Below are 7,116 nucleotides of genomic sequence, written 5' to 3'. Positions count from 1 at the left end.
TATTTCTCAGTAACCACATGTGGCATGTTTGTTGCTCTACCCACTACTGTAGTATTTTTGCACCTAAACCCCAAGTATTTTTTAGTAGGGCTGTGTGAGTTAGTAAGTATTGCAATGTTTTTATTTCTCCTGTGTGAGAAACTGAGAACAATGCTGGGAATTGTGCACATGAACACGGTGAGGAACTTGAACTAGTTCTTTCATCCTAATGTTTACAGCATCTTTTCTTTCATGACCTCTAAAGACCTCCTTTAGATTATGTAGAATGTGTATTTCCAGACTGCCCATGCTGCTACCTTCTTAAAATACTGATTTTTAATTTTTAGTGCTATTCCCTCTTTTTAGGAAGCTCTGAAACAAATTTCCTTTTGTGGTAACTGCTCTACAAAAAATCAAATAATTTTGAAGTTATAACAATACTGTGGGCTTAAAAATAGGTAAATTATCAAAGAAGTGTGAGATATGAAGCAATAATCAAAACATTGGCAGTGAAACTCATCAGTGTTAGATTGAGACTGTAGCACTTTGTGTGTTCCAGGGCAGCTGCACCAGAAAAAACAGACTCGGAATTCCCAGATGATCCTTGCAGGCAAAGAGGCTGTGACCTCTCTGGGTGCTTTAACCACTAAGTACCCAAGCAGTGAATGGGAAGTTAAGGCTCTGTTTGCATGCTCACAGCAGTGATGAGGAGAAGGAAACTGAGAGAAAAGGGGCACAGAGATGAGTCAGGGCCTGGAAGACTGACTGCCTTATGGTGAGGGGCAGTGCAGAATCTCATAAGCAGCTTCTCTAACAAAAGGTATTTATTTGCTTTCCTCTTGTTATCTGAATGAAGTTAAACCATTCATGCTCAAAGGGCGTTTCTGAACCTGTGAGAATGACTTCTCCCTGGGAAGGGAGCTGATCTCCATCAGCTGAAGCTGTTTAATGGAGGCTTGCAGTCTTCTGGAAGATGTACTGTAAATCCAGCTATTTACACTGATACAGCCATTTTAGTCTTGTTTGCTGCCACTGTTAGAAAGAAGCTAGACTACAGGATACTGACAGCTTCTCCAAACCTGGAATTATGTGTGCCAAAGAGTCTTTCTGTGAATGAAGATGTCATAAATCAGTTCAAATTATGCATTGCACTGAGTTTTCAGGTTGCATAGAAAATCTTTCAAAGGACAAGATAAATTTAGCATATCTAATAATACTTGATTTGTGAAATAAACAGCATCTGAAATTACCAATATGGTACTTTTATGGTACATGTTGTTTATACTGTATCTTACTGCTCTATTTTGCTAAATGTGTTTGGTGAAAACCAGGGTAGACTTTACCTAGAGGGTAAATCTATGCATATAGTTGAAAAAATAAGTCTAAGTTTTAAAAGGTAAACAAAATAATGTTTGTAACATTTAAAATGTGTTATTACCAGAGAAGAAAAAAAAAAAAAAACCACAAAACCCTGCAGTATTTAAAACTTCCTGGTTTTTTTTTAGAGTAAAAACCCCAACAATTCAGCGATGGAGCACTAACAAGCTGAAGTATCACACAATTTTCTTTGACAACTCTTCAGCTGATTTACAGAGAACTGTAGCTCCTTTTTCCTTACAGGATACAGAATATATTTGGTTTAAACAGTCAAATCCAGTTGCAATTCAGAAGCAAAACAGAAAAAAAAGTAATATGAAAAGTTGAACTTCTTTAAGAAGTTTAGCATTCTGAAAAATGCAGTAGCTGAAGAGAATGAAAATCCTGTTCTGCTGTGGAGTTTGACCACCCAGTCTCAACATGCTGTTTCAGAAGGCTGCACATCAAAGGACAGATTCTGCATCCTTCCCTTCACACTGGCCACTTGTTGGATCAGTCTTTGAAGGCATCTGGCTGCTCTCTGCCTGCGTTCACTGGTAAAGCTCACTGCCAGTATTAACCAGTGGTATTTGCAGTAATTGAGATGGCTGGCACCAAAGGTATTTCAGAGTCTCATGAGTATAGATGTTATTTCCTGCAAGTTTCTTTTTTTTTTTTTTTTGCACTTATTCTTTCATGCCTTTACACTTATCATACTTGTATTTTTTTAATGGACTGGAGTTTAATTAAAGCAACTTATACAATGCATTCATTAGCTTTCTGCTTTGTATACCTAGAAGTGGAGCTCAGAATGTATTTCTGATTTATGTCTATGAAATCCACTTCTGTTTATTAACTGGCTTTTAGTTCCTATTAAAAAGCACTTGAGATTAAAAGTATAATCTTAAAATTATTTAAAAAATTATAATTTAAATTATAATTAAAAACAAGCCAGGACATTTATATCTGAGCTCTTTGTTAATGTTTATTCCCTGCATTTCAAACTTTGATCACTGAAACAAAATATGAAATAAAAGTTTGCTTTCTTTCAAGTTTTTTTAGTTGAAATAAAGTAATGGCCAATGAGCTATTTAAACAAATTACCTTCATTAAACGGGACAGAGCTGGTTTCTTAGCACAGACAGGAGCTGGAGAGGAGAGTAGTTCCTGCTGTTTGGAAAAGGCACTTTTTGTGGAAGGGCAATGCTAAACAGGCACTCAGTACTGGGTGGAGGTGATCTGGAGGGACGCTGACTTCCCTCACAGAGAGCACTCTCATGGTACAGCAGGATAGTCATGAGAGAACATCAGGTATTTTAAGGAGAAAGGTATTTTAGGACTCATTTTTGCCATACATGGTGAAGAGAAACAACAAGAAGATGTTTTGTTGCCATTGAGTAGGTTTGTCAGAGAGGTGAGGGGGGGATGATTAGACAGGGCCATCAAAGGATTAACGGGAAAAAGGATGTTCCATGTTGGTTGTGTATGAAGGACTAAGAAGAGAATGTGTGTCCCAGTTATCTTCCTGATGTTCTACCTTACCACATGAAACTGGATCACAAGAAATTAATAGTCAATTATTTATCAGTTGAAGGCTTAATCTCTCTGGGAAGCATTCCCTCCAGACCCAAATCCAGTAGCAGGTATCTATCTGGAATGCAGGTAAGTCTTGAATGACTGAAGATGGAGGCTTTGATGAAGCTGAAGCAGTTGAGCACTGGGTTTGATTCACTGGTGTTGCCCACTGGACACAGTCCTGTCTGGGACTTGCTCTCCTCCTGCCAGATTCCTGCAGGCATGGCTGTGATCCAGACTTCCAAGTAAAGTGGATGCACTGCAGGGATAAATAATCTAGACACATGAATCTGTGAAATGTGGAGATGTGGCACTGACAGGTGTGATGTGCCAGTGGGTGGATAAGATGCAAATGTGTTGGGCTGGCTGAAGTCAAGGCTCACCATGCAAGTTAATTTATTTTTCCTAAAACTTTTCCTAACATTTTTCTCAAAATTTTAGTAGGCAAGATTATCCTGAGGAAAACTTAAAGATGCTGACAGCTGTGATGAGGTTCTCTATGGAGAGAAATGGACAGTCACCAAACCTGCAGGAAAAGCCAAGAAAGCACACATGCATACACACACACACGCACACACACACAGACAAAAGGAAAAAAAAAGGAGGAATTTGCCTTTTAAATTAATATTACTTCAACAGCATTTTTAGGGCACACATCCTGAAAGCTGCTCTATTTGACAATGGGAAATGATGGACTCATAAATAAGATCTGTAATCAACCAAGAGGTGCTGTAATTACAGCAAAGTTACAAGGATAGAAGCGAGGAAACCAGCACTACGTTATGCCTCACAAAAGCATAGTTAGATGTGCACCTGCTGTAAAAATATAACTTAAAGAAGGGCTCAAAACCACATTTTTCTTCACAGGAACCTGGCGGGTCTTTTGCTGTTCTGGCCAAATACAATTTCATCTCCACATGAGCCAGGGATTCAGGTGCTTGATCCTTTCCAGTGCCACTGTATCAGTCTCTTGTTGATGCAAGTCAAATATGATTCCTATATTAGCACATAAAACAACTTAAATACAAGAGTTTACCTATTTCAGTATCCTCAGGGCTGAAGGATGACCTCACTGAGCCACTTGTGGTGAACCTCACTGTGCCTGACCCAGCAGCCCCTGTCCATGTATTGCCCTTTCAGTGACAGTGGGTCGTGAGTGAGCACATGCTGGAGGTGGTGCCCAGAAGCTCCACAGCCCTGCCTGCCTCAAGCCATGGCACTTTTTCACTGAGGTCAGTGTGGGCATGGGGAGCCAGGCGACAGGAATGCCACAGGTTCAAGATCCACCACTACATCCAAGAAGCAGAGCTGCAGTGATCACGTGTGCTCCCCTCTGTCATTGTTGTCTGGCTCTGCTCATCTGTCTCTCTTCTGAGTTTTGTGCAAATGGGCCAAATTTTGTTTGTTTCTTTGACCAAATCTTTCATGTACTTCTGTGCATTTTGTGTGTGCCTGTTATGGTGGCTGTAGACCTCTGGTTTCTGTAAGCCACCTTGAAGGGCTGCAGAGCCCTGCCTCAGCCCTGCTCATAGCTTGCTTATCCTGAGGAACTTCTTTTCAAAGGTTTTACTGGACACAAATAAAATAAAACCTTCAAAGTTAAAGTCTATTCCTTTAATTTCAGGATTATCACTAATTCGAGCTACTACCTTCCAAAACTGGAAGAACAAACTTCTGGCAGTGCATTTGATGAATGGTGTAGAAAAATGCAGATTGTGCCCTTCATTTGAAGAAGCCTTCTTGTCTGAATGGAGCACTGTATTTCACATCCTAATAACCTTTTATTAGCACAGGATTTAAGGAAAGTTAGCTTTTCAGTTCTGTGTAAGCCTTTCTATTCATTGAGGTTTCATGAGGTAGCCAAGTGATTTTTCTACCACTGGCTGATTCCCAGCCAGTCTAATGAGCAAATGTTCCTCCTGAGACTCAGCTCTCCCCTTGCACGTGATGATTCACTGGACACCCAGTGAATTTAATTTTACCATCCTACAAGTCCTTGAACAACCCAACCCAAGTGGACCTGCTGCAGCCAGATGTGCTCCTGATGTCCCTGCAGACCCAAATGTTTTCGTGACTGCAGCTGGGATTGTGCCAGCTGCTCTGGGGAGCAGCCTTGCAGAGGCACAGACCAGACCCCTTCAGGGTCTGAAATTTGCAACCAGCAGCTAATGGAAACAGTATGGGCTTTTCATCATAAAGTTTGCACTATGGAAACATCTGGATGTCCTGATTTATCCTTTATCAGTGAGGCAGACAGTTCTCCCAAATAGTTTTATTAAAGTTTATCTCTCTCTGACTGTTTGTGAATAGTGTTTAGTTTACAATATTCAGTGCCTCCATTATTACTGTAGAAACACAGCTACAAGCAAATGCAACTATAAATCAACTGATGACTTGGACAGAAAAAACCAGATCTGCCTAGAACCCCAGCCGGCAATGGAAGGAACTGTTTCCATAAGTTGTCACTGGTATCTGACCTATGTCCTGGTCTTGACTTGTCAGAGACAATGTTAAATATTTCTCCCCATAGAAAACATAATTAATATGAATAACAAAAAGTGTTGATTCTCTCATGTTTTTTATTGTGTAAAAATACATTTCCTATAGTAACATTAAAACTGCCATGTGCTTATTCAGAAAAAAAGAATTAACATTTACCATCATGATTTTTTTTCCCTCACACTCAAAAAATGCTGTCCTCATGTATGTGAACACAGGAATTCTCTTCTGCAGACAAGCCTCTGAAGTGGGAGCACATGCCCCAAATATATTTTAAGATTCAAATGTTAATATGTGTACCTGCAAAGCACTGCTGGGGCTATAATGCTTTTATCATTTATGCAGAAGCTACTGGAACTTTTTTTTAAATAGGTCTATCTGTGCTAGAAAAGTAAAAAAATAAAGAGAGATGTTTTGGATTTTTTAAAAAATCTTACTCATGCTATATCAATCATATATTTAAATTAAGAGGTGTTAGAAAGGACTAAGGCCACAATCCTATTGGTTTTTATGCAGTTCCAAAGGCTTCTTTGGTGGAAGTTGGAATCAATTTCTTAAATCTGTAATAAATTACATGAGAGATCTTACTTTGGTTTTCTTCCACAGCAGTACAGACAGCTCTTTGTCTCCTTGATCAGACAGGCAGCCTGCAAAGAGCCATTTGAAAAATTCAACAGTTTTCCCTGATCTCAGCCTTTTACACCAACTTACAACTCACCCTAAAATGCCAGTATTAAAGTGAACAAGATCTAAAAGGATGAACTCCACAGTTAAAAGCACCAAAGACAGGTTGGCAAGGATGCTGAGTGTTACCCAGGGTATGACAACAGAGTGATGCAGAGATCAGGCTGCCAGCCAAAGTCAAAATCCCCAGACATCCTCAGAACAGGGAAATGTATGAAGCAATAAGAGTTAAAGGAAGATGAAAAGTCCAAGTCTTGGCACTTACTTAATGGGCCTCTTTTGTCTCAGGATCCTCAGCCTTGAACTTTCTGTAATGTTTATGAACACCTAAGTCTGGTGCTCCTGGTTCCCTGCAGTTATTTCACACTGTAAAGACTGAGGACTGAATAACAACTACATTGAATAACAAATACTTACTGCTTGAAGTCAAACCAGTGTGCTAACAAACAGGATCCATAAACTGGAATAGTTTGGACAGGAAAGGCAGAGAGACCCAGTGACCCCATGGGCAGTCCCTTGAATTTAAATATGTTAGAGCTGAGGTGAATGGAAACACATGTGTGTATGGGAACATCCTTCTCTCCAGACTTGTGTGTCTGGATTTTTGGGATGCTGAGAGGCTGCGTGAGGGGGAAAGCAGCTCAAGCTGCAGCTGAGAGACTGCACTCCTGGCATCAGCCTCATCTATGAGCTTCTGTGGTGCAAGATGCATTGACTGTGCCACAGTGACCTTGTGTGAGCCTGCCCAGGCTGTGCAGGAGTAGACTGGCCATCTGGGAGATTTTAGTGACATCAATAACAACTCCTAATATGTTCTGATATGTTTGTGGGGCCATATATAAAAGATAAAGCCTGTATCATATGGCAGGATGGATAAAATGAAAGAATCCCTAGTTGATGTAATATGGATCATGGTCAGAGGATGCTCAGGCAAGTCCTTGGATCATGGTCAGAGGATGCTCAGGCAAGTTTATTATCACTTGTTTGAGCTATGAGAAATAGTTAAGGCAAAGTAGATCAGTA

The sequence above is a fragment of the Ammospiza nelsoni genome, chromosome 1 (genome assembly GCF_027579445.1).
Source record: "Ammospiza nelsoni isolate bAmmNel1 chromosome 1, bAmmNel1.pri, whole genome shotgun sequence".
NCBI classification, from domain to species: domain Eukaryota; kingdom Metazoa; phylum Chordata; class Aves; order Passeriformes; family Passerellidae; genus Ammospiza; species Ammospiza nelsoni.
The sequence above is the reverse complement of the archived record's forward strand: the minus strand, read 5'-3'. Positions refer to the sequence as shown.